This window comes from Anguilla anguilla, chromosome 16 (assembly GCF_013347855.1).
Source record: "Anguilla anguilla isolate fAngAng1 chromosome 16, fAngAng1.pri, whole genome shotgun sequence".
Taxonomy (NCBI): Eukaryota; Metazoa; Chordata; class Actinopteri; order Anguilliformes; family Anguillidae; genus Anguilla; species Anguilla anguilla.
This window is the reverse complement of record NC_049216.1, coordinates 11,386,486-11,414,366: the sequence shown is the minus strand read 5'-3', so window position 1 is coordinate 11,414,366 and position 27,881 is coordinate 11,386,486. Positions and strand designations below refer to the sequence as shown.

At 46.5% G+C, this 27,881-nt stretch overlaps 1 protein-coding gene across 8 annotated transcripts in view; it reads right to left on the bottom strand.

Annotated features, from left to right (window-relative positions):
• mef2aa (myocyte enhancer factor 2aa) overlaps window positions 1-27,881 on the bottom strand; it is a 93,291-nt gene that overhangs the window by 57,979 nt on the left and 7,431 nt on the right. For 6 of the 8 annotated variants that reach the window (XM_035395424.1, XM_035395427.1, XM_035395430.1 and 3 more), the window contains exons 1-2: window positions 23,163-23,319; window positions 10,535-10,655 (exon numbers count right to left, since the gene is read on the bottom strand). The gene's annotated coding sequence lies outside the window, so the exon portion shown is untranslated. Of the gene's footprint in view, window positions 1-10,534; window positions 10,656-23,162; window positions 23,320-27,332; window positions 27,796-27,881 lie in introns of those variants that run through there. The other 2 variants (XM_035395425.1, XM_035395426.1) reach the window with 2 other exon arrangements.

The following is a 27,881-nucleotide window of genomic DNA, read 5'->3' as shown; positions in this document are numbered from 1 at the left end:
GCGGGGAGGGACAGGAGCCGCCCCCCGAGGAGCGTATCCTGCCGACTCAAACCCCAAACCCAGCCGTGCCGCTGCCACGAGGCCACGAGGCCAGCGAGATCCGGAATGGCCCATTCACAGCTCACCCCCCCATGACACTGCTCACTAGCGGCCCCTCTGGTCGGTTGGGGAAACTGCAGCCTGGCTGCACGGCCTATCAGCAACACCGGAGGCGTGGCAGAGTGATGAGAAGCAGCAGAGACGATTAAACATGGCGGGCAGAAAAAAATATGCCAGCTCATTCGGTGAGACGTTGGATGTGTCTCAGTGCATTATGGGACGAAAATGCTGGACGTGTATAAAACAGGACTCCTTCCTTTCGCTCATTTCCTTTTTCTGCTTTTTTTAGAACAATTATTTAGGGAGGAAAGATACAAGGCCAGCCATAATTCCAGCTGTGCGGTAAAATGACTAATTCTTCTTGAATTCTTGTAATATTGACTTGTAAATTATAGAACGTGGGGTGAGATCTTGAATAAATAATCTCTTGTGAAGGTGTGGCGCTGACTGCGAGCGGTATGAGAGATGACATCAAACGCACTTCCTGTCACGCGGCCTTGCTGAGCTGTGACTGACTTTAATAGAATGGAGTGAGAGGAAGATAACGGGAATTTTGTCACAAAAAAAAAAATTTGTTAAGGGAAGGAGAAAGATAGAGAGAGTGAGAGAGATAGAGAGAGAGAGAGAGGGGGAGAGAGTAAATCTCACACCCAGGATTTCTCCATCCACCGATACTCAGAAAAGAAAATCGCTGTTGGCAGCCCTGACTATACCCCGCATCACAGAGAAAGGATGTCTCACGCTGATGACACGTGGTGCTCCTACAGTGAAGAAAGATGGTGTCTCACACTGATGACAGGTGGTGCTCCCACAGTGAAGAAAGACGGCGTCTCACGCTGATGACACGTGGTGCTCCCACAGTGAAGAAAGATGGAGTCTCACGCTGATGACACGTGGTGCTCCTACAGTGAAGAAAGATGGTGTCTCACACTGATGACACGTGGTGCTCCCACAGCGAAGAAAGACGGCGTCTCACGCTGATGACACGTGGTGCTCCCACAGCGAAGAAAGATGGCGTCTCACGCTGATGACACGTGGTGCTCCCACAGCGATGAAAGACAGCGTCTCACACTGAAGACATGTGATTCTCTGACAGCGAAAAAAGACGGAGTCTAACACTGATGACACGTCGTGCTCCCACAGCGAAAAGAGAAGGTATCTCACATGAATAACCAGGAAGAGACCACACACCTTCTCATCTTTTCCCTAAAAACAAAGAGCATGAATACTCAAACCCCTGTCCTGCCAAAACAGAGACTGCTTTGCTATAAGCTCTAATGTAATAGTGCAGTAAAGCATCGTTGCAGAATGGAAATAAAACGAATAAATACAGAATCCCCACAGCATTTATAACTCGCTAACTACCTTTAAACTCACGCATCGTTTCAGACATCTGGGCTGCATTTCAAAACGGCGCACACAGAACTTTCCACCCAGTGTCATTGTCCCCGCTTTCAGAAGTCAACAGTTTTCTCACTCCACAGTATTTAAAAAACACACACAATAACCTGCTCGTTTAATTACTTTCCCCGCCTATGGTAGGACTGTATAATTGCATTGGCTTTATTAAGGAGCCGCGCAATAGTTTCCCTCGCTGACAGCTGCCAGAGTCGTTAACAGACGCGGCGTGATGTCACGACCAGCAAGACAAAAGTCAAGATGCCTCATCGAATGGGACAGCTCTCCCTCCCTCCCTCCCTCTTCTCTTCACATCAGCCCCCATATTAGGCCCCCATATTAGGCTCACAGGGTAGGATTTGTTCTTATTACCTGGGCCCTGTACCCATACCTGGACTCATCTCAGATTAGGCCACTCCCATCTCTACTCCCGTTAGCCATCAGCGGGGGGGACTGCCACGCCCAGTCACCCTGTAGCTCCACCCCTCCATTTTTCCCAGCGTCACCAGAGGTTTGGCTCTCCGGCACAAACTGCCACATGTTTCCAACGGTCACTATGGAAACTTTCAACTGCCATAAGGCACCCCCCCCCCAACTCAACCTCTGTCTGCTGCTACAGTTAGACATGTGGGGATGAGAGAGGGAGAATGCAGACAACGGGAGAGATAGAAAAAGATATGGAAAGAACCAGATAGACAGAATGTTGGAAAAGAGAGGGGCATATGTCACGAAAGGACAAGAGGCACGAACAGACAGCAAGAGGGAAAGACATACAGAAAGCAAGAGAGAGACACAGAGAGAGAGGGTGGAAGAGAGATGGGGGGAAGAGACAGAGAGAAAGACGGGGGAAAGAGACAGAGAGAGAAATACAGGGGGAAAGAGACAGAGAGAGAAATACAGGGGGAAAGAGAGAGAGAGAGAGAGGGAGGGAATTTGAATTTGAGAAAGTGAAAGGAAGCATATTTGAAACAGATAAAAAAAGACAGTGAAAATGACAGAAAGCCTGTAATCAGTTGGTGTGTGTGCGGTAGTTGTGTGCACAGTCACTGCTGAACAGCTGACTGGATATTTTCCCCACATAAGGTGCGGCGCGGCGCAGCCTGGTGCCCATGGAAACGGCTCTGCCAGGATGCCAGGAGCGCAGCAGCCAGACACAGGTGCCCATTTACCCCCCGGAGGGAGCCCGGGGCCTGCAGCCCGCGTGGGCTCGGCTAACGACGCCGCGGGGAGAAACCGTATCCCCCGCGCCGGGGTCCTAACTCCCAGGGAGGGACGGGCTGTAACCGCGAGGAGCCGAAATGGAGTCTCCGTTCCACGTGTGTGAATTCTGGGCCGTTAACACGCGGATTAGCCCTGCGAGAGACCCGGCAGCGCACGCTAATGCTAATGCTAACGCTAACGATAATGCTAAGGTATGTTTTGCTTATGTTCCCTCGCATTCAAAAGTAACATAATCTAAGCATATGTGCTTAAAAAAAAAGAGAATTCTCCAAGTCCAACACGACTTGTTTTATATACATTCCATACATTACATCGATATATGATGTGCATGTACAGTAAAAAGTCAAATAAATGTTTTGATCTTAAAAAGACACCCAAAACCAGGGCACTCACCAGTGTTCCAAGAGGAGATTAAAAGGTGATTATTTCTTTGGGAATAAACTAAAGCACAAACAATATATATGTGTCCTAGTCTCCACTCCATCTCCATTAACCCCTCCCCTTCGATGTGGGGGGGGCTAACCAAGAGTGAGGGTCAACTGCCAGCTGCAGAGTTGAGGTTACAGGGGTCCTCCTCTGTCCCACAATGCCACAGGGGGAAACAGGCTTCTGTCTGAAGAACTGACATCAGCTTAACATTCAGCCATAGAACTGCCAATGTCTGGATTTCTTATATAGGATTATTCTTAAATAGTATCTGGTCATCTTATAAACACTATAGGGCTGCACAGTTGCATAATACCAACACTCCAATATTTCTGAGTAAAATGCATAATGTTTCTGATCAAAGGATATGCAATTAATAAAAAAGAGCAGCGCACACACGTGAGCAGTCCTTGATGTCAAACGTTATTAAAAAGTTCTTCGGAGGAAACCGATTATCGTACCCAGCGGTACTTTACATTTAAGTCGTCTAAGCTAAACGTTTCGGTTTTCAATCATTATCTTTTCCCGTGGCCGCCGTTTCATTATTGCGAATCTTAGCGGTAACCTTGCGTTCGTCCCCCGGAGTGGTGAGCCATTCTAACCGTTTGGCCATTAAAAAGCACTCCGAGGTGAGCCGGAGCGAAGCTCGCACCGCCGAGGCGCCGAAGCTGGAGCTCTTATCAAACCGGCTATAATCGCGGATCACACGGACGTTTTATCTGAACAGGGAATAACGCCGGGAGCACTTTTTATAGACTCCAACAAAAAAAAAAAACCTTTTGATCTGGCAAATTAAATTATAATGTATTCTTCAGATTTGTTTTTTTTAAATAATTTCTTCTCATTTAAATTCTGTGATCTCAGCAAAGCGACGCCTTACTTCTTAGGGTAGGAGAAGCCTTTATGAGCGCGACCGGAGACAGCAACCTGAGAAAAGGGGGTTCGAGGGGTTTCTCCTGGCTCTGCTGAGGCTCTGCCTTTTAAAGTTCAGCCGTTCAACGTCCACGGAGAAAACAGCTGAGAGGACGCTACGCCCAAATAAGGGGGTCTACTTTCACATGAAGCAGCACGCTAAGCCTAAATGACGGGGTCTGCCATCCAGTTTTCAGAAAGGTGTAACTGCAAATTTAAATGGCTCTTGAAAGGTGCCATTACCTGCGACATGCTCGGTGTGGGCAGTCGTAGTTACTGTTTTGTGTTCTAATGCAGCAGTTTGTCATGCACACACAGCAGAGATGTTCCACCAACCACAGGTTGCTTTGTTTCTTTGTAGCGGTTCGTGCCACTGACTGCAAGAAACCTCGTATTATACGCAGCAACTGGCCTCTCATTTCAATAACTGAAAGCAAGGAAAGTAAAATATGGATTTTTAATTATTTTAGGGAGAGGGAATATTAAAAAGATCACTTTTGGGCCAAAAGGCAGAAGATGTAAAAAGCTCATATGAAGTATAAACTGTGTGTAATTTAAAAATTTTTTTAAAAGGGAATAAAACGAAACATCCCTTAATTGTGAAAAAATAAGGATCAGAAAAGGTCACGTTTGCAGCTGCGTTTTGATGAAAAAGTGTGAATTAGGGACATGAGTGTGGTACACTAGCTCTCCTCCGCATTTAGACTTTTACATCATTTGATGAAAGTTCCGGAAAACAGAACATGACAACGTGACACTCTTCCACCAGCCCTGACCCCTCTGTGTTGTCCCCGACCAGCTGTGCAATCTGAATATTTAACAGGCGAAGGTCTGTGAACGGTATAGTCTTTGCATACACCAAAAGCTCTACTTTCCCTGTAATCAATTGCACCACCAGCTGTACTTTCAAGTCAAACGCACAGAGTTACTGTCGTCTTCCAGTCCAATTCGCCAACACGGGCCGTGATTGGCCGGAGGGAGCGGGGTTTCAGGCGGGAGGTTTGCTCCCAGCTCACTGCTCAACAGCGACACCTCTGGCCAGACGGGCTCCTGCGGTTCTGAGTGCATGGAAATGCAAGCAGCTGGACGGGTGGACTGAGGGGAAAGAGCAGCTGGACGGGTGGACTGAGGGGAAAGAGCGACGGCCGACGGAACGTGCCTCGGAGGAGAGAGCACACTCGTCTGCGCCTTCGCAAAGCGACAGAGCGTTCGGAGATAACCGGCCTACTGACTGGCCATTCCAAACGAAGAGCATAAATGAGTTAAATAATGACAAGGTGAAGAACCGTCAATTTATTTTCATTTATTCCACAAAAGAAAGTATCAGACCTGCGACAGAGACGTACCTCGGTCAAGTCGGAGGTGCGAAAATGGGCCCAGTGTGTCGGTATAAACCAAAAGTTCATTTCAAACTGCGATAAAAACAATCTGACCACTAGAACAATAACACCTAAAAGCACAAAGTGCAGAGGAGAGCGTTCTAGTCTCAAACGTTTAGATGCTGTGATAGCAGTCATGTTTACAGTTTGAACCAGTACAAAATGAGAAGCTGAGAAGGCTACAGAAAGGAAACTAAGGGAAGTGACACATTTCAGCAGAACCACATGCATTTATTCACAGGCCGAGCAACAGTCTAATATTAAAAGGTGTTAACTTTCAGAACACACACGACACTGTGAACCACAAAATAAAGACCTTTTCTGAGGTTGCACCACACGTACGGAAATCCATTTTGAGGAGTCCTTGAGTTGAATACCGACGTATGAAGTTGAATTTGCCAGAAAAATATTCGGTTCCCTTTCTTAACCTCTCTCTCAATAAAATGCTGCTACACAATATCATTACATGATGCTACATACTGAATATAGAAGTCATTTTCTGAAAATGACATACCGTACTTGCATGAGATATAACAAGACGGCAACCAAGGCCTCTGCTACAGAATCAAACACGACACTTCCAACCTCAAGGCAGGAAGCGACACAATGAGCTCACTGAGCTAAAGACCAAGGTTCCCACAGCCTGGGAACCAATCACACTCCATGCATCGACTCGAAAGGGAATGACATCACCCTCTGCATCACACTCGCTTGCTTTGAGCTCAGCTTCATTGGCAGGTCTACTGCTTTTCGATGGTCATGGACAAATACACGACATGTTCAATCAAAAGGAAAATAAGCATTTACTGTTGGTTTTTTCCGCACTCGCGCACTCGGGCACTAGCCCACTCGCGCACTCGCGCACTTGGGCACTCGCGCACTTGGGCACTAGCCCACTCGGGCACTCGGGCGACAGTCCGAGAGAGACCACAGGGGAGAGATGAGCAGCCCTGTGACCCTCCATCCTTCTAGCCCACGGCAAAAGCCATCTGTGCAACAGAGCTACACGCTTCAGGGCGTACCCGTCAAAACCTCACACGGCGGTCAGCTCACCACTGCGAACGCTGCTCCTTCCTCATTGGCCCTGTGGGGGGGCTTGACCGTTTCACAGTATTAGTGGCTAACCGGTTTAACGGTTCACTGGATTCACCGGACCAACGGCTCCCTGATTTGAGATAAGATTGGAAGAACCTCACAAAGCTACACTATAGCCGCCGTGCCGTCGCACAGCGTACGCTCCCTCTGTCAGTGAGATGGTGTTAAATCAGCTGCCGACCTCTATCCCCCTGTAGACCTTTATAAACTCTAAACTCTAAACAGGTTAGGTTCACAGAAACAATCTAATCAGACAGGAACTGCAAATCAGGGCCCCTTGTTTTGTGAGGATATCACGGAGCCACAGTTCGAAAAAAAAAAAACAGCAGACCAACAATTTCTGCTAAACTGTACGTTTCATAATCCAAAACAGGCAATTATTTCAATGACAAACCTGCGCTAACGAACCTGCTGTATTACGAATACAGCTTACTGCCGCACTTCAAAGTTTAGAGGTGGGGGGCTGCTGACCCTCAGAGGTCAAAGCAGAGACGCCAAAGACCCTGGACAGTGAGGAAAGAGGATTGGCCGGGGAAAGAGGATTAGAGGAGCTCCAGCACTGAGCCGAAGGGCTGTGCCCAGGATCTCCCAGTTCCCACTTCTGGGGGACGGCTGGGGGTCAAAAGGTCACAGTGGCACAGGAAGAGACAGAGGGAGGGAGGGAGGGGAAACGAACAGGGGAAGTGTGCCGGGGGCAGGGGAGGGGGAGGGGGAGGGGGAGAAGGAGGGGGGTGTTAAGCAGACATCCTTAAGCAGCTCTTCTGAGCACGTGCGGCAAATGGGCTCAGGTGCAGCAGAGAGCTTACAGACTGAGGTCGGTCTCAAGGACGACAGAGACGCCGGCCGTGCCCGTCAACCGCTTTCATCACCACGGACAACACGCGTGACACCTTCTGATCACGCCCTTTTTAGACAGATGTCTCTAGTCTAACACTCACATTAACCCCTCACCGGCACGTTAACAATGATCCTGACGTTACAGCTGCAAGAGAAACACACCTGCACCACTGCAAGCCCCAGAGGCACCTGTGAGAAGCACAGAGCATGATGGGTAATCCACCTCCCTGTGCGGCCAAGTGATGCACCATCCTACACTAGCTTCACACAAAGTACGCTGCTTATATTTCATATCAGTTGAGTAACGCCCTACCACTACAGCGTTTTGGGTCACCGGTCTCCCAGGTGAGGGGCAGACTCCTCGGTCTGACGGTTAGCCCCGCAGTCCTAACGGGTCCTTGGCGGTGCTGGCGGCGGGGTTCGCTCACGGGGGCTGCGTGTGGTGCGTGGCGTGTGAGGCTCTGATGAGTAACCTGAGCGGCTCTACTGGACTGAGAGCCGGCAGTCAGCAGCGTGGCCTGAGGAGGACGCGCGCTGCTCCGTCCGGCCAACAGGGGGAGCCACAGAGAGCCTATGAATACGACTAGCTATAGGCCCTCCAAACTGGGGTAAAACGAATAAATCAGGGAAAGAACGAGTTTAAAATAAGACAGCAGAGAAACGTGCAGGGAACCGATCCCTGACCACTGCGCAGGGCCGACAGGGGAACGCAAGCCGACCGAGAACGCGGTCGGACCAGGAGGAGTCCGAGCTCGCGGGACGAACGACCGAGCCCTGGCTGCTTGACCTCCCTCCAACCTGCGCAGACCGGTTCTCTTCCTTTTAATTTGCATTCCTCCGACTCCCGGAATTGCAGCCATTCTTGGGAAATTGTAGGAAACGCATTAGGAGCGTTTAAAAGGAGCAGTTCCGGAATGTGAAAGGGGTCGGGCCGCGCTCCGCAGGCCAGGCTGGCACGCGGCTCGGCCAGAGGCAGCGCTGGCTCCACGCCGCGCCGCGACGGTGGCGTATCTGGGCTTCGTCGTGACTGAGCGCGCTCTGCGTATGAATCACCGCTCCTCCGCACGCCCCGACCTCCGACCCCGATGGCTCGGCTAACGAGGGAATAATAACGACCGCCCCCCCCCCCGCTGCGCGCGTGTCGCACGGACCCCGTAATTTGGGCTTGGGCTCTGCTGGCTCATGTCTAGCACGATAATGCCCGGTGCTAATATTCCCCCGAGACCACTCCTGCTTAATTATAACCGCCCGTGCGCTATTTATAGGCGCGGATCGTGAGAATGCGAGCGCTAAGTTACGCTCTAATAAATATTAGCATTGTAACCCCACCCCGGTGTCAGACCGAACGCGGTCGGGCGCGGTGGTGTTTATGAAGCTCCGCGCGGTTGAGGGGACCGCGCCAGGGCCGGCCGGCCGGGGCCCTCGCCACCCGACCCTCCGCCGCCGCCCGTTAACGGCCCGTTTAACTTTACGGTCGGCCGTTCCGCTACCGCCCGCTAATAAGACGTTTTTTATTTGGTGAAAAACGAGCGTGCGGGGGTGGGGTGGGGGGGGCATTTACGGCCGATACAAGCGGCTCTGTGTGAACGCAGGGAGAAAGGAAGGACCTCTATTTAGACACGTCTTTCAATTTGGTTTCTGCGTCTGTCGCCCAAGCGTTTCTCGAACCCGTGTCGAGGTGGAAGTGCAGCTGACTGGTTTCAGGTGGGAGGCGGTAGGTAACTGGCTCTAAGTTCTGTCCAGGAGAGGATTATGTGGCAACCTCACAAGGAATCTACGCTGCACGTTCCACTGGATTTAGAGGCCCTGCTTAAAACACACACACACACACACACACACACACACACACACACACACACACACACACACACACACACACACACACACACACACACACACACACACACACACACACACACACACACACACACACACAGAGGAAACAGAGATGTGTAGATCTGTCGAATATGCGCACACAACACACGCTACGCGCACAACATGCGCGCATGAATATTCATGATCTCTCTCCCTCCTTTCTGTTTGATCTCAGTCTCATTTGTGAGGTTTTTTAAAATACTATGTGATTCACGCTGTTACTTTCCCTCGTTAAAAAGTCACTTGGACACACTTCCTCACCGACGCCCGGAGGAGTGAAGGTGTGTGTGTGTGTGTGTGTGTGTGTGAGCGGCTAGAACATTAACCCCGGGGCTACAGATTCTGCATCCCGCCTCCAGGTCTCACGCGAGCCTGCTGGAATCCCCAGGTCCCTGTGTGGAAATCGAGCTTCAGGGAGCGTGCGCAAAGAGCCGTCCCTGCAGCAAAGCGTAGCAGGCCGCTTCACCTCAGAGGATCCCAAACTGGGTGGGGGGTGGGGGGGGGGGGTGTGTTCCGTGAGCGAGTCCCAGTAGGTCAAATTAAAACATATTTTTTTACATTCCTATCTCTCATAAATTACATATTTTAGCCTTTCATTCTAACTTGTTTTTTTTACGTATTTATTTTACACTAAATAAAATAGGTAAGTTTTACACGATCAAACTGTCATCTCACCACCACCCTATGGCTGAAGAACCCCAAACTGGGTAACGTTTCATACAGTCATCCAGCAACAGTGCAGCAGCTATTTAACACACATGTGCACAGAAATCTGTGCAAGTCATGATGTCATTACCACATGGATCTACACATTAAGACACGTTATAATTTGTTTAGCACTATTTTAATTACAATGATCAAAATTCTAACAAGGAATAAGCAAAGTATTTTTAAAAAGCTGTTTTTGGGTCCTCTAGAAGCAATTTGTCAGCCCCCGCCACAAGTGTTAAGGCAGAGCATGGCCTGTTATTGACCGCAAACATCAGCACAACCAACGTTGAGCTTCATTTCAACACAAGAAGTGTATTATTACAGGGTGGAAACCAAGAGTGAAATGCACACTTCAACAGGACCGCTGCAAGAGGAAGTGCAGCTGAAGGCTGCAGTGCCAGACGCAGCCCGAGCAGAAGCAGCGGCCATTTTAAAAACGCGTCGCGTTTAAACGAACGGCACCGTGAATGTAAAACGCCGTGCGGCCATTTGCAAACCGGTGCCAGCTGTCAGGCAGCTCAACATGGCGGGTCTGCTCTGCTGAACAAACGAATAGGGAAGGAGGATCAAGTCTCACCCACCAATCACAGCAGATATCTCCTCTCGGCTGGACCAATGAAACCCAGCGCTCAGTTCAGGTCCTCAGTCTTCAGTTTCCTTCTGTCTTCGCACTTCTGTTGCCTTCTTTTGGAGAAAAGTGTCCTGGGGAAAGGACAGAAAGGGAGGAAAAGACAAGTTTAGAAAGAGAGGGAACAAAGAGCTCATTCCAAACGCTTACTTTCACTCCTTTCCTCACGTCCGTTCCACGCCCCTCAGCTCCACCCAACGAAGGACGCAAGGAAAGGACAAGAGGAAAGGATGCGAGTATGGAGAAATCGAGGAAACATGTATTAGGCAAATGACATATCCTTGTTCAGACAAGCATCAGTTTGAAGCCAAGTCAATTACAGATGGAGGCACATAGGGAGAGGTGGATCCACAGTTTCGTGAGATCCACGGTTTTATACATCACGCGTTCCGAAAAAACACTTCCGCACAGGATGCACTCGCGTTTCCTTGCTCAAGCATCCTTCGGGAGCCTCCTAGGCCCTCGCTCCTAGCTCCTTCAGGGAGCATTTACCGGGTTGGAATGTCCTTAAAGACAGTGGACCTCAATCGATTTCTGGGTCAGGTGAGGACAGATAGAATAACTGCCTGGAATGAGCCCCCAATGTAACTGCCAGACTACTTTTATAACAGGTGCTGTGGATTACAGACTACACACTCAAACACACGCCTACCAGCCATGATATCAGGATGCATTCACCTCAGGTGAAAATGTGTTTCATAACATACATAGAATAATTTTATAATTGATTCTGCGATACATTTTAGAAGGTGCTGGAAGAGGAACGCGTCGTTTTGCTCATCCTGTTAAATGACTGGTTCTCTGCGTAGTGACATGCCCCGTGGTCTATTATTGAACTCCCAAAAATGAAAGATGGTCAATGACTCTGGGTGCACCGAACGTAATTGGCTTCGGCGCTACCCAGGGAGGGAGAGAGTTTAACATTTAAGTAGCGGCATTGTCCCCGTTTAGCGGCGCAGGACTGCCTGCGCAAAGGGGCCGTTAAAGCGAGCTCCTCCGAAACGATGACCGCGCAGCTGAGCTAGCGGACTGCAGCGCGAGGAGAAGCAGCGTCTGTTAGCGCGCTTTTCAGAGGAGACTCTCGCTCCGATAAGCCAGGTCTGTATGCCGGGCTGGGCATTCCAAATTGAGAGAAATCTGATACTAAAATCCTTTAAATGGTAAAGCTCGAGGGATATGTTGTTGCCATTCACATACACACAGACTAATCGCATCCCCGGGAGGCCTGTACTGTCGCAGTCACAAGCACATTTCTTAAAAAAGCACTTCTCTTTCTCCAACTCTCTCGCACATATGCAAACACACACACACAGACAGACTACGCAGTAAACTGTACTTACACTCATAGTGTAGAATCAACAATAATAATAGCCTCAACTAGGAAGAAAAAAAACTTTACAAGAGAAATGTATATTTGACAACAAACAAACAGAAGTACGTCTAAATCCTGCGATATTTCTTGCAAGTAAATTATCACAAGAAAAATTATCACACATCAAGTCCATGGCAATAACGGGATGTGTCATCTAATATGTGAGCGCAGCTATGAGTAATAAGGGCTTGGCATCACAGGTTTCTACGTGTTGAGCTCGTTCAACTGGGCTATCCGAGGCCACCTCGCGCACACGGAAAACACTAAGTTTAATCACGTGATTTCAACCCCGTAGGACTGCAAGCGGCGAGCTCGAGCACATCTAATAAAGGCGTATGGGGAGCGCGGCGCGAACGGCTGCCTGCTGGACTGCGATGTAATGCAATTGACCAGAAGTAATTCGCTCAGCGGAGACCAGGAATAGACGTTCTTTAAAAATACACACAGAGCTGCCTCTATTTCCCTGCCAAGTGCCGCTAAAAAGGCGTCTGTCCTTGAAAACTGTTGCTATTTTTGTTTACTGTGGTTCCAGGAATATCCCATCGTTAAGGGAGCAGGGAAAAACAGCACAGCAACACGTCTATCAATTTTTCTTACAGCCCGTCTTAGTTTTGCTTATCTGTACGGATTCAAAAAGCGTCCAGAAGAAGCAATTGGCGCTGTCCTTCACTATGCTGCTACGTCGACAATAAAAAAGATCACGCGTTGATTTGGCTTTAAAACTAAGACTAATGTATATTAAAATAGCCTATGTTACAAAACGTTATCTTATACACCGTAAATAATGCATATCCGAACATATCAGTTTATGCATTTTTCATCTACAATAGTCCGCATTTGCAAATGCACTGCATAAATAATTTTAAAGCGATGCGCATTATATAAAAAAACTATTACTGCTTGTGATGCCTGAAAAGAGCACATTTTCATCTTTAACAAATGTAGAAAAAAATAGTTATTAAAATATTGTAAAGCTTTATTGCTCTAAATAAAAACCTACTGGTTTCACAAAGTGGCATATTTTTGACCCCAAAGTAAGTCAGAGCTGGCTAAGGGACAGGAAATTTATTCTGGCAACAGGACACTCAAGAGTGAACAGCGACTAACGTAATTACCCAGCTGGCGCGTTCGCCCGCTTCATGTAATAATACACCTCAGACAGTTGTGAAAGAACTGATTAATAACCAAAAGAGGAGAGGAGAATATCTACCCAGACTGCACTCTGGCGCGCTGAATTATTCACGCGCTTAAACTAGGGAGGAGACAGCCTATTCCACTCCGAGAACATCGATTACTTTGATCTGGACCTGAATTCTTGCTAATGTGCAAAAACGCTGCTTTATTCGACCAAGTCCCTGTGGGAAAGCGCGAGCCTTCAACGAAATAACGAAACGAAATAACTGGCGTTTCATTCGTATAATTGATTTTCCTTTCTGAAGCGCAAATGAACGCAGATCTCTCTGCAGGGAGCGATTATTTACAGAGAACAGAACTGGAGTCCTACCGCGCATAGGGAGTTAATTATTCCAATATTTGAAAGTGTAATTAATGAAAACGCACATGAGTAGGACGAATCCCATACTATTTAATAGTATTCAACATTAAATTGCATATACATTTATTATGTATTTGATTTCCAGGCCTAGCACATATAGGTTTATACGGCTCAGTGTAAGTGTTACTTAGACAATTCATCTTCAGTAAGTCTACCTTGTTTAGGAACATTTAGACCTTTTGCCCACAGTAGTTGTATAAAAGCGCGACTGTGCATGGTCGCCCTTGGTAATCGGCACTGGTGTAATTATTGACCCTGTTAATTGCTATGTATTGAAATACCATAACAAACCGAACCACGGTATTAACGAGACAGGGACTGATACTTTGCTTTCATCTCTCACCAAATTGTTGGATTATGTAACAAACACACTGGATGCTAGAATGGACTGCAGTACACTGCACTCCGAGCGGATATGGGAGCATGAGAATGGTGCCACGGCTCTATTCTCACTAATTAATTATACAAAGAAGCACACAATCTGAAAAGTGTATATTTCAAATCCTCAAGCCCTTAGCGGTAAAACCTTGCTACTGCAACCCTCCGGCACAGACCGATGGCTCTAATGGTAATACCTGTACTGTAACATGAAACTTGCTGAGTCTAATCCTACAAGGTCTGTAATTAAGTTGGCAAGCTGGCACGTCAGTTGTTTTAGTTACTTTGTTTCACACGTAGTGGCAACTGAGAAATACAGTGGTGTCAAGAGCATTTTAAAAGGCTGGAATGACTAATCCATTCTCAAGAATGTCATTATCACAAACGATCAGTACTCCACGGTAGTGCTAACATTATCATAGTCAAATGACAAGTTGTGACACAAGGCGCAGGAAGTCACTTAGTAACTGCAAAAAAAAAAAAAAAAAAAAAAAACATTTGTTCTTTGTCAGCTACTCCAACATTTCTACAGTCTTAAACAGATTATATTTCTGTTTTTGGCCATTATTTTATTATGAATATGGAACACAATGACTCATCTGCATACAGTGTAATTAAATATGATAGCTTGCTAATTAAGGATAAAATCAGGTGTGAGAGAAGACTGAAAATGAAGCACTACGCACCCACAGAATGTTGGGTCGCATGATATTTCCGCAAATAAATTGTTAGCGAGATTACTCTCACTTATTAGGGACTGTCGCTGGAGTTCCACAGAATTCAGAAGTCAGGTTGAAAATCAAAGTTTCAACTCCTGAGTGTTCAGTGGAATTGGTCTCCTGTTTATGTCGAATCCAAGCAACAATGTTGCTTTAATCAAGTTTGTCCAAAAGCATTTCAGTTGTGGACAGCCTGACTATGTTGCACTGAAGTTTGTGTGTGAAAAATCTGAACCACAGCTGATTTCACATACTGTCTAACATTAACAACTACTGTCCTACTACAACTACAGTTATTCTGTTTTCCTCTACTGAACTGTTGATACTGTGCCCACTTCTGTGATATTTGCTTTAGAAAGTTGTGTCTTCTAATACTGCAGAAGGCTCAATAAAGCTAAATAAGGGCGTCGGCTAAAAAAGCAGGAAACAGTTGGACTCCAACGCACTCGTTCCATATGAAAAGATGAATGCTGGCAGCAACTTGTAGCCTTTTAGCCGTCTTATTATTTTTCAATAATACATTAAATGTCACGCTGCAGTGGTTTGACTGAACAAACATATTTTAAATAGGCAGTGGCTGCAATGGTAACCGCCCCTCCCTGTTGCACACACACCTCCTTGTATGTGATTTGAAGTTTATGCTACCGTACGTCTCCGAAAGAGAGCGTGGCGTCATCACCCACAGCGATACACTGAGCCTGTGTATGGCCTACCTCACCCACAGCGATACGCTGAGCTCGCATATGGCCTACCTCACCCACAGCGATACGCTGAGCCAGGGGATGGCCTACCTCATCCACAGCAATACACTGAGCCCACGTATGGCCTACCTCACCCACAGCGATACGCTGAGCCTGCGTATGGCCTACCTCACCCACAGCGATACACCAAGCCCGCGTATGGCCTACCTCACCCACAGCAATACACTGAGCCCACGTATGGCCTACCTCACCCACAGCGATACACCGAGCTCGCATATGGTCTACCTCACCCACAGCGATACACCGAGCTCGCATATGGTCTACCTCACCCACAGCGATACACCGAGCTCGCATATGGTCTACCTCACCCACAGCGATACACCGAGCTCGCATATGGTCTACCTCACCCACAATGATACACTGAGCCTGCGTATGGCCTACCTCACCCACAGCGATACACCAAGCCCGCGTATGGCCTACCTCACCCACAGCAATACACTGAGCCGACGTATGGCCTACCTCACCCACAGCGATACACCGAGCCCGCGTATGGCCTACCTCACCCACAGCAATACACCAAGCCCGCGTATGGCCTACCTCACCCACAGCAATACACCGAGCTCGCATATGGCCTACCTCACCCACAATGATACACTGAGCCTGCGTATGGCCTACCTCATCCACAGCGATACACCGAGCCCACGTATGGCCTACCTCACCCACAGCGATACACCAAGCCCGCGTATGGCCTACCTCACCCACAGCAATACACCGAGCTCGCATATGGTCTACCTCACCCACAATGATACACTGAGCCTGTGTATGGCCTACCTCACCCACAGCAATACGCTGAGCCAGGGGATGGCCTACCTCATCCACAGCAATACACTGAGCCCACGTATGGCCTACCTCACCCACAGCGATACGCTGAGCCTGGGTATGGCCTACTGTACCTCACCCACAGCAATACACTGAGCCCACGTATGGCCTACCTCACCCACAGCGATACGCTGAGCCTGCGTATGGCCTACCTCACCCACAGCGATACACCGAGCCCGCGTATGGCCTACCTCACCCACAGCAATACGCTGAGCCAGGGGATGGCCTACCTCACCCACAGCGATACGCTGAGCCTGCGTATGGCCTACCTCACCCACAGCGATACACCGAGCCCGCGTATGGCCTACCTCACCCACAGCGATACACCGAGCTCGCGTATGGCCTACCTCACCCACAGCGATACACCAAGCTCACATATGGCCTACCTCACCCACAGCGATACACCGAGCCTGCGTATGGCCTACCTCACCCACAGCGATACATCGAGCTCGCGTATGGCCTACTGTACCTCACCCACAGCGATACACCGAGCCCGCGTATGGCCTACCTCACCCACAGCAATACGCTGAGCCAGGGGATGGCCTACCTCACCCACAGCGATACGCTGAGCCCGCGTATGGCCTACTGTACCTCACCCACAGCGATACGCCAAGCTCGCATATGGCCTACCTCACCCACAGCGATACGCTGAGCCAGGGGATGGCCTACCTCACCCACAGCAATACACGGGGCCTGCGTATGGCCTACCTCACCCACAGCGATACGCTGAGCCTGTGTATGGCCTACCTCACCCACAGCGATACACCGAGCCCGTGTATGGCCTACCTCACCCACAGCAATACACTGAGCCTGTGTATGGCCTACCTCACCCACAGCGATACACCGAGCCCGTGTATGGCCTACCTCACCCACAGCGATACGCTGAGCCCGCGTATGGCCTACTGTACCTCACCCACAGCGATACGCTGAGCCTGCGTATGGCCTACCTCACCCACAGCGATACACCAAGCTCACATATGGCCTACCTCACCCACAGCAATACACCAAGCTCACATATGGCCTACCTCACCCACAGCAATACACCGAGCCCGCGTATGGCCTACCTCACCCACAGCGATACACCAAGCTCACACTCTGGCATTCGCTTCACCAGGGAGGAGAAGAAGGGATAGAGCGAGGGAAAGAGGAGGAGGAATTAATCACACGGCCATAAATTATACATCTGTCCTGTGGAGTCCCTCCCCAGGGACCACTGTGTGAGAAAACGTGTGGTGGTGCTGCCCGGTGCCAAGGGGGGGGGGGGGGCCTACTGCAGCTCACATCACTGTCCAACAGGAGTCCAGGGCTCTTTGTCTTTTTGTGTGTGAGAATAAACTCAGGTAAAGGGCCTGAGTGGATGTAAACCTGCCATGTAGGGCCCATTAGCTGAGTCCCTGCGAGGTGCATAGGGGTTAATTTTCATAGTCATTCCTGAAACATTCGTATTCATTTCAGTCTTCAGTAAGACGCAAGTTCAATAACAGTTGTCAGGAAACATGCAGTTTTCATTTATGCAATACAGCCGGGAATCTTCTTTAAATATCTTCAAACATGTACGCAGGAGTCAAGTTGACCTAGGGTTCACTTCACAGCACTTGTTAACATTTTTTTGTTTTTTTAGAGACCATAATGAGACATACATGTGAAATGATAAATCTTAGGTACACTACCAATGTCCTCTTCAGAGAGTCCTCAATAATAATAAAAATAATAATACATTATTATTATTATTATTATTATTATTATTATTATTATTATAAGCCATACCACTTCTTTCCCATTTTGCCTTTGGAACATGCAAAGAGTTGCATTATTAAGTGGAGAGAAAAATCTGCAGGCATGAATCAAGACATTTTTCTAAACTACCTTTATGTGAGCTGGCAAGCTCTGAGGAGCCTGGCATGTGTAATAAAACACAATTTGAAACCAATTTAGAGGGCTTCAGGAATTCTTACTCAATCAGCACCAATAATGCACACTTTGTGTTTCAGTAGCTGGGAACCTAGGAAAATAGCTTCACTCAACAGACTTGAAGTAGCTGGAAGCTTCCACCAAAAAGCAAAAAATAAATAAACGGATGGCTTTCGAAATAACACGGCCTATGGACTGCTAATCAGTTCTCTGAATAGTTCCTTTAAGTATTCAAGATAATGCTGGCTTCAGCCGTTCCTGTTCACTCACAGAAAGTTATGTATTGGCTTCATACATGCAGCCGAGTAACATAACTAGCAGCGAGAGCGAGGGACCCAAAGCGTGCTGTTCTGCGCTGTTAGAGATGATGTACGCAGCGCAGCCCCAGCACAGTGGAGCCACAGTGCTCGTGCTCCCGATTCGCGCGCACGGCGAACGCGCAGCGATGCGGCGGTTTAGACATAAATCACGCTTCAGAGCAGCGGCTGAGCGCGGACGGACTTTCCGCTGCCGAGAGCTCAAAGCCGCCACCCACGAGCCAGTCTTCCCACCAGCCACTGGAGCTCTAACTGCGTTCCATCCGACACAAAGAAAAGAACGACGCTGCAGCTGGACGCTCGACGCAGACCTCAGGGGCAGCGGGCGCGCGCGGGCTGCAGGACAGACGGACTCGCACGACATGGGGGGAAAGCCACGCAGATTAAAACCCTCCCTCCCAGAGCACCGCCGTGGACCGCTATGAAAGAAGCCACTGTGAGGCCAGTGGAATTCCCCCAGCAAGGAGAGATAAACGGCCGACTGCTCCACTCAATGCGTCTTCCCTGCTCCATAGAGAAAACCTAAGATTTCAATAGCGTAAATTCAGGTTCATTAGCCACACTGTATTTTTTCTCAAAGTTACACAAGTATTTTGACAGTCTTCGGAGGATTGTTGGCAAGGTAACACTAAAAATGACTGAGCTTTCGAAATGTCCATACAGACTGTAATCAGGCCGGTGAATCAGTTATCCTATGCAATGGCAAGCATATTCAAAGAGCCCTAGAATTTTGCCTGTCAGAAAACACACTTTTCACTTGATAGCCATGGCATTTCCGCCTATTTTGGAATAACATATTTGTGTTCACATTCATTCCTGCAACCCCTTCTGTAAATTTCAGAGAATGCAAGCTGCTGCTTTTCACTACACAGCATACCGGTCGAACTAGCGAGGACTCGAAAGTGTATTTTGTATCGGCAGAATGTGAGTGCCCAAGTGACCAGAGGGGGGCGCCAGTGTGAGATGAGACACAGGTATCCTGCCGACAAAAACCCTTCCATCCCCAGATGATGCTATACCCAAAATGTAGTCAGGCTGGGCTGGCAGTCCCACCAGACTATGCAGCCCATCCACACAATAGAGCAAGTCTTTACCAGGATGAGCCACTCACAAGCTCTGTTCATGTCTCACCGTAGCTTATAAAACTCTATACATTCAAACTGTGCACGCAATCTATTTCAAACTGTGTGCGCTCACATATTAAACCTATTTTGTATTAAAATAATAATAATAATAGAATAATAAAAAATGCACCCAAGTTTTAAGCAGACTTTTAAGGAAGCCTTTCGTCCTGATAGGCCCAGCCTTTTTTCATATATAAAAAACTACATAAAAACAGTTAAGTTTGCCTTACATGCAAGAAAACTAAGCACAGCTGTATTAGAATATATAAAATCACTCTATGATAAGAAAGAAAAACGATGTATTAAAGCAAATGCAATAAGCCAACGAGACACTTGGAAGAAACCGCATTGCACGCAGAGCCAAGCGCATTCTTCATCGTTTCATTCCATCTCATAAACCAGCCAATGGGGAGAGCAGGACTTCACTCAGAACCAGCCAATAGGAGGCACAGGACTACACTCAAGCAAAATGCACAGCTGTTGCCAGTCTTGCACTCTCCAGAGGGCACTAAAACCACAGGAGCCCGCACAAACCAGCAAGAACGGCCTCTTTATCTGCTTTTACATTTTGCTGGGCCTTTTCCATAAGTTCCCTAGGAATACAGCTTCTTTCGCCAAATACAAATTGAAGAAATGTATATGAGATATGCATTTAATCAGGTATAACTCAGGTATAAAACAGGCAGAAATTATACAGTAGAAATCTATTCTCTACTTTTATTATATTATGCCATTATTCCATGTGCCATAGAAGCAATTGACCAAACTTCTGTCCCTAAGTACTAAAAATACAAAATATAGTTTAACGTCTCTGAAAGATTTTGGTATTAATATACTAAGGTTGATTGACCTATGGCTTATGAACTCTTTTTCTCTCTCTCTCAAATGTGTTCCTAGTCAGACGTAAAAACTTGACAGTAATTTCACACATTTTCATACATGGTGAAAACGTCTTGGTCAAGATGCACAACTGTTGATAAAGACTGTCACTGATTACAGCATATATGCATTTAACATGCTGCAATGAGTCAGTTTAGCTTGTTAGTGGGGAATACTCAATGATTTGTTCTTATGTATACAAGTTGTAATTTATCAAATGTTAACTGGTCGCATTTCTTTATATATATATATATATATATATTTTTTTTTTTTTTTTAATATCCATCTATTTTTCAGTCTTCATCATCAAAGAAGGGATCCCGAAAATATCTGACCATGTTCTTTGATATCAGCTCCTTTTTTTAGCTGTAATTTAATATATTTGCATTCTCTCTGACAGAGGCCCATTGTAAGGAACTGTGTTGCAATCTGACAGCACCATCAGGTCCTAAAATCTCCCTGGGCTGGGGTCTAGGACTTCACGCCCTGTTGCATTAACACTGCTTTAATGCCAGCGGAGGTAGATATGATGAATCCAGTCTCGCTTGTTATGACATTAACCCATTTTCATTGAGCTTCAATAGAGTAAATGTTTACAGTAATAGAATCCAGGCCAGCGAGTCTGGAAAGCACTAAATTACAAACATCTCACACATGATAATGAAACAAAAAAAAACGGAAAGACAACGTGAGATTTGGCATCAGGAATCAACAGCGAAATGAAGGCGTTATTGATGGTTTTAATAAAGTTTAAACTTCAGCAATCCCGCATGTTCCCCCAGTGCAGCGAGGAAGGGTGCTCCGAACCACAGGACAGGCACCAGTGTGTCACTACGTGCGAGGCAAAAAGCCAGGCCTCCAAGCTTCTGCTGGAGCCGCGGCAGGACCAGCATATTCTCAGTTTCAAACCGCCCACAGCGTAAACTGTACTGAGTGGGTGAGCGAGCCGCCATACATATTAAAAAACCTTCAGAAAACAATACATTTTTAAAATTCATATGTCAGGGCCCGTTTTGGGTCAGTGACGCATGACTGGTAGACTTGGCGTCACTTTAGCAATGCAAATAAACTGAGTTGGTTTTTTTTACATGTGTTTTATGATGCGCAAAATTAAACGCAGGTTAACAGTTTCATCGTCCTGATGCACAGAGCTAAAGGATACCTCATCCCAATCACTGTAGGACACTCGCCGCATCAGCGACTTCTGCGCAGAATGACGCCCTCAAAAGCCGTACCTTTATCCCGCACCATCGACTTATTTTCCCGTTTGACAATTTAGCAATTCAGTGAATCCAAAAATATATTTACATATCGGTACTAAAAGCGGGTAAGGCAACATAAAAATAAATCACAAACTTGAAATGAAACTTCGGCAACACAACTGTTTATGAAACTTTAATTTATTTTGTATGACTGAATTGTCAAAACAACATACGCCAAACGAATAGGCCTATGTTAAACACTCTTTCTGAGCGTGCAGAAATAATAGCTGCATAAAATGGATTAGGCTATTAATTTTTTTTTTTAACCCTATGTTCAGGTACAGTGTAAAGGGCTTTGTGTCGGCTATAACCCGCGCGAACAGTATGCAGAAACGTTACATTAAATACCCCAGCCCAAACTATTTTAAACAGATACTACAGAAAGAATGAATAGTTTACCGACTAGTTTTGTAACTTGTAAAACTAAATTTCAAATAAACAACAGTCACAGACTTCTTTCACGTAGCTATAAGTAGGTAATCACACTGTTGGTTACACCGTCCACAAACGAGAATGTCCCAGAGCAATTCGACTGGAAATTGAAACTACAGCCAAAATACAACAGTCAAAGTGCTCAAATTTGACAGATTAATTATTGACGTCACCTGGCCTGTTATCATTGAAGACCGAATATGGAAACTGATTATCGCGATACGTGTAGCCGACTGTTTATATGGCAAAAGATGGCCTGCTACTGTACATTATGCTGTCCAGAGTCTCTACAATGCTGCCCGATCGCCCTGAGATAAGGAAATCTGAAGAGGACAACAATAAAGCGATCAAACCAAGTTAAAAACGAGTCGCTAAATTACCAGTCAAATATTCGGTCAGTCACTGATGTCATATCCGTAACGGTGTCACTATATAGACTGTACAACAACAAAAACAGGACAGCGTTAATGTTACACTGATGATGATAAGAACGTCACTAGTAATTTAATCGTACTGATGTGAGCATTTTCTTGCAGCTGGTCCTCGACAGTCAGTAAGATCACAGTTCAGATCTAGGAGGTATTGAGATACGTAAACATTCGTCACATTCTCCAAGTTTAAGCAAAGCTTACCCAGTTATAGTTAGACGGTAGCTATATACATTTTAATTAAGAGTCGCTCATTCGTTACCATCAATGTTTAAAAAAAAGCTTATTACGTGCGATTTTAAATCCTATGCTGTCAACTCCGTAAAATATGCAACGTGATCCAACGGATGCAATTTAACGTCACAAAGTACGAAAAAGAAATAATGACTCGTCAGTTAAACGTGGCAAGCCGGAACAATACAGCAGAAATAGTTCATCTGTGCTCTGTAGCATGCACAATAGTAGGTTACTACTGTACCCATTATTGCTTTGGGTATCTAAGATTTCTCGCTATCCTTCTCACTCTTCGTCCGCTTCTTTCTCACTCCCTCCCCCACTCTCTCCCTAACTGTCGGACTCAGTCGAGTCCCTATGTGTAATATCGTTTCTATTTTTACAACTCACCCTTTTTTCTCTCCCCCGTCCCTCGCTGGATATAGACACACTGTATCAGTGACTCCAATATCTACAGTGACATAAACGCGCTCTCTCAAACGCACGCTGCCACACGACTTCTATTTTTAGTGAACTGACAAACTCAGAGAGAGCCAGCCTCTTGTCACTGAATGGCTCCTCCCTCTTTCGCTGACGAACAGCAGCCTGAGCTGAAGCCCCACCTCCTCTACTCGGGTCTCTTAAAAACTAAAATCCAAACTTTCACTGAAACTTGAGATTCTGGGACTACTGTAGGCTAAACCCTAGACGGCTTTCAGTCTTTGAATATGGGCGTTTTCATCAAGTCTAACTTAATTGTGGTATCCTACATAATGGATACTATAATACAATTTTAACCTGAGTAGATTCAAACAGTTATTCCCTTTTCCCGCAGATTCCACAGGAAACGGCTTCATGTGTGTCGACGTCACCTACACCTTCAAATCGATTAAAAACAAAAGTTGGATAATTAGTGTCTTGCAAGCCGAATTGTAGAGCATCTATTAATGAATGGAACAAAAGCTCCAAGTTTCCAATAATGCGCGCGAGACTAAGGTATTATTTCAAACGTATTTGATAAACATACCATGCTAAAAATATTTTAAACGGTCTTTTATTTAATTTCTCGACGTTTTTCTCCTTTTTATGTGCAGGCGATACTCCCTTAGATATCATTGACGTAATTCTCCAAGACAACAGCAACAATAGGGCCGTCTTCTTTGGATAGGCATTTTTTTAAACCAATAGAAACACGTCCTGTGTAACGCTAACCATTAGGCTGACGGGGAGGTTTTGGCACAGATCGCATGTGGATAAGTCACGTGTAGTACAGGATCTACGAGAGGTGTGGCGCTGGGATTTGATTGTTTATGCCGGGATTTAAAATTATATTAATTCAGTCAGGTTTGTACAAGAAAAATCAGACCTCAAAGACGTCACATTGCAGTGACAAGGCTTTGCTTCTTGTTTTGTGGTGCCCCTTCTTGTATGCCTTTAAGGAGGGTTAAACCTCCGAGAGTTGTACTATAGAGTAACTTCACACAATCCAAAAACTACTAAACGTGCAATTATTTTTTTTTTCAAATTAAACAAGTTTTGTATAATTTTCACAAACAAAAAATGGCTAAATACTGCATTGGGTAACTAATTAAGAAGTAGTATTTAATAAAGTATATAGATTCAGCAAACAGTAACTGGAACTGATTTACTTGGTTGACCTCATTTTAAAATCCTGATGCTGGGACCTGAGACGCTAACCTGAGAGCCTCACCCCAGTTCACTTCCTCGCCTCTGCATACCATAGAACTTCCATGAGAAAACCTCCAATGGTATTTAATCATTCCCATTCAATGTGCATAGATCTGCACATTCTAATAAGCCATTCTTACTCAGTGGTGGTGCGAGGCTACCGAACCCGAATTACTGCACACTGCATCCTGCTACACAGTTTGATTGATGTGTAAAATCATAAATTGATCATCCTCATTTCAGATTCCCAGATTTGTTTCAGTATTGATTAGTGCTGGAACATTGTGTCAAGTCAGACACACTTGATATTTCAATTCATTCAATTGTGCTGTTGTGAAGGCTGATTAGGTTTGCACTAAATACCTGTAGGATTACTGTCTGTTCTGCTCTCTAGTGCTTGCTTGTACTCTTGATACTTGGCCATGTGATATTAATGGCCTTCTAAATTGCTTTGCGCAAAAGTGAATCCAAATCTTTTCCAAAAGTGACATTACAAATTGATGCCAGTTTACTGTTGACACTGTAATTCATTTAACTATATGAAAGAACTGAATCATGAGTACTTGCATGTTTACGTGTGGAACAATGCTATATGGTGGCCTGTTAAAGACAAATGCATACACAATGCTTTAATTCCTTTCTAATGCCACTTCCAACGGTCTCTTGCCTTGCCATTATGTAGTTTGACGCAGTATTCAGTTGCAGTGTTCAGAATGGATTTAAGTCGAAAGGGAAATGGCTAATCTGTTCATTGCCTCTGACTTGACATCGCCGCTCACCTTTGGAGAGCTATGTGTTCAAAAGGTTCCACGACTATTAAAGCAATCGTGCAAATGAAACAAATCCTGACGTTGCCATTTCATTCATGTAAGTGACGCAAATGCAAAACGCTCTCTCTTACCAGCAGAAGAAATCATTCTGAAAACTGCGTGGGCAGGAGTTAGTCTTAAATTTCCACAAGCACAAACACAAAGTTGTTGTGCCTTAACTCTTTATGACGCTTAACGCTGTAGAATAGCGCGAGTACACCGGTGCTCAGTACAGCTTCCACTTTAAAAGTGTAGCTTAGAAGGAAACAAAAAACTGTCGCCGAGGAAAATAAACAGCGGTCATAAGAGAGAAAGACTTAGAGCTCCTCTGTTATTTTCCTGCCATTATTGTGTCACAGTTCTATTCGCGGCTCAGTGGTAACAACAGGGTTATAACGAGCAGGCCTGCTCTGTAATGGTAGCTAACGGCGATGTTCCGCGTAATTTCATTTTTGCTACAATGCACAGGATTGCAGTTTATTTTAACTGTGGCCGTAGAGCTACAGCTGTAAGTGGGATCTGTTTGTTTAAATGCCCCTCCCTCCAAACATACGAAAAGCCACAGGTCTTTCACACATGGTTATGTCAGTCAAGTTCAACCAGCATAACCTGGTGACACCTGTTCCGGACAGAGATCCTTTCAGCTTGTCGGAATGAGGCTACCAGACAGAAAGCCTCGATCCGTTCAGCATTTCGGAACGCGGCTTCGGACAGAAAGCCTCGATTCTTTCAAACGTTTTGGAATGAGGTTTTTGGAAAGAGAGAAAATCCTTCATTATTCTTTCCCTCGATCGCACAGGCCCATTCAACACCGCTCGTTAGCGTGACGCTATCAAACACTCTCGGTTTGTCTACCCTTCGGCTTCCTACAAAAGCCGGACCCCGGGAAAAATGAAACAATGCCGCCAGGACTGGGCGTGCGGATTCGCTCAGCCAAACACCCACCTGGTGCCAAACATTGCGCAGCGCGGCAAATAAACGAGCCATCTGTAGTCCGGAGATTAGCGCGGAGGTGAGAACCTTTCATTCAGCTACGTTTCGACTGTAAAAGCGTTTACACGGCGAGGCGCTCGCCGTGGAGACATTTCGGCCCGCCGCCTTCCTCTTCCCGCTCTATTCCTGCACATCACCTTTTTCCTACCTTTTCCGTAACATTTTTTCTACCTTGTCTACAAGTCAACAGCAGACTTATACAGTTATATTGGACATATTTTACAGTTCTAAGAGAGGTTGCAATCAAGGTATAAAAGGCTAGACACTGCATTTTATTTTAAACTTGTAACTAAATAATCTGCACATTTTAATCTTTTCTGATTAGTGGAGTGTATTGAAATATGCTGAAACACAACTTGTAAAATACGTACAACATGCCCATTGTTTTTGGTACAGTATTCGTAGGCTCTCTTAAGTACTTGAAAAATACAAAATACATGACAATCTTCAGTCACATCAAGTAGTTGTCTTGAAAGCATTCCCAATCTCCAAATCCTTGACTAATTCTAGATCAAAACCAAATTTTGGGAGCAGCAATTTGCTTGAGTGAGCCCCAACCAGAACTGCATTATCACAAACAATGTTTTGGACCATGAAAGCGGGCTGATCTGAGTAATAACGCTGGATTTATCACACACAGGTAAGAGCACTGCAAACCGCCCGGTGATACGACAGAAATGGAAGCGCGCGATCATGTGACAGACAGAAAAGCGGTGGCATGGCGACAGCCGAGGCGGTCTGAAAAGTACAGTGTACAAATCGCCCGTTTTGTGTTGAAGCCCTGTTGTTAAAGTTGTGAGAGAATCGTGCATTTGGCTAATTAACAGGGCGGCAGGTACAGAAAGCAAAGTGATAATAAGATTTTGTAATGAAGAGGCATTATTCTCTCTCTCTCTCTCTCTCTCTGTCTCCACAAATCCACTCTAGTCACGGGCAGTTCTTTGCAATGTTCTGTGGGTGTGGAATAGTGTCACCACCCCATAACCGCTCTGGTTCCAAACACCTCCTCTTATTCCACTTTAACCAACCCCCCCCCCCCCCCCACACGCACCCACCCACCCAAAAGTCCCAGAAGTACCCAGTGTCTTACCTGTTCCTCTTGCTGTAGAAACGCTTGGGCAGAACCTGCTGCAGATTTCGGGCCTTCGGGTGCTTTTCTCACAAGAGGATTCTTTCTCTTCCTTTCCATCCACTCTCCGTCCTCCCGTCTGAGTTCCTTTCACTTTGTCTCTCTTTCCCTATCTCCTTTTCTTCTCTCTCCGGTCTCTCTCTCTCTATCCCACCCTGTCTCTATCTCTCTCTCTCTCTTTTCTTCTCTCTCTCTCAGTCTCTCTCTCGTAGTTTCAAAGCCAGGCCAGCTGGCTTTGGATGGCTTCCTTCTCGCCTCAGAGAGAGGCCCGTCCTCGCACCCTGTGCTTGCCCCTGAATCCTGGATCTTTCTGCGGGGACGGGACCCGGGCGGCGGCAGTTTGAGGGGACGGGGGGTCCCACGTGCGTGCAGTAATCCCGGGCATGCGTCCCGGGGCAGGGCTGCGTTCCCAGAGCCCGCCAGACCAGCCGCACCTGTCAGTCACTCAGTCGGATGGGATTGGAGTTTGGGGGTTGGGGGTTGGTGGGGGGGCAAGGGGTTCTTTTCCTT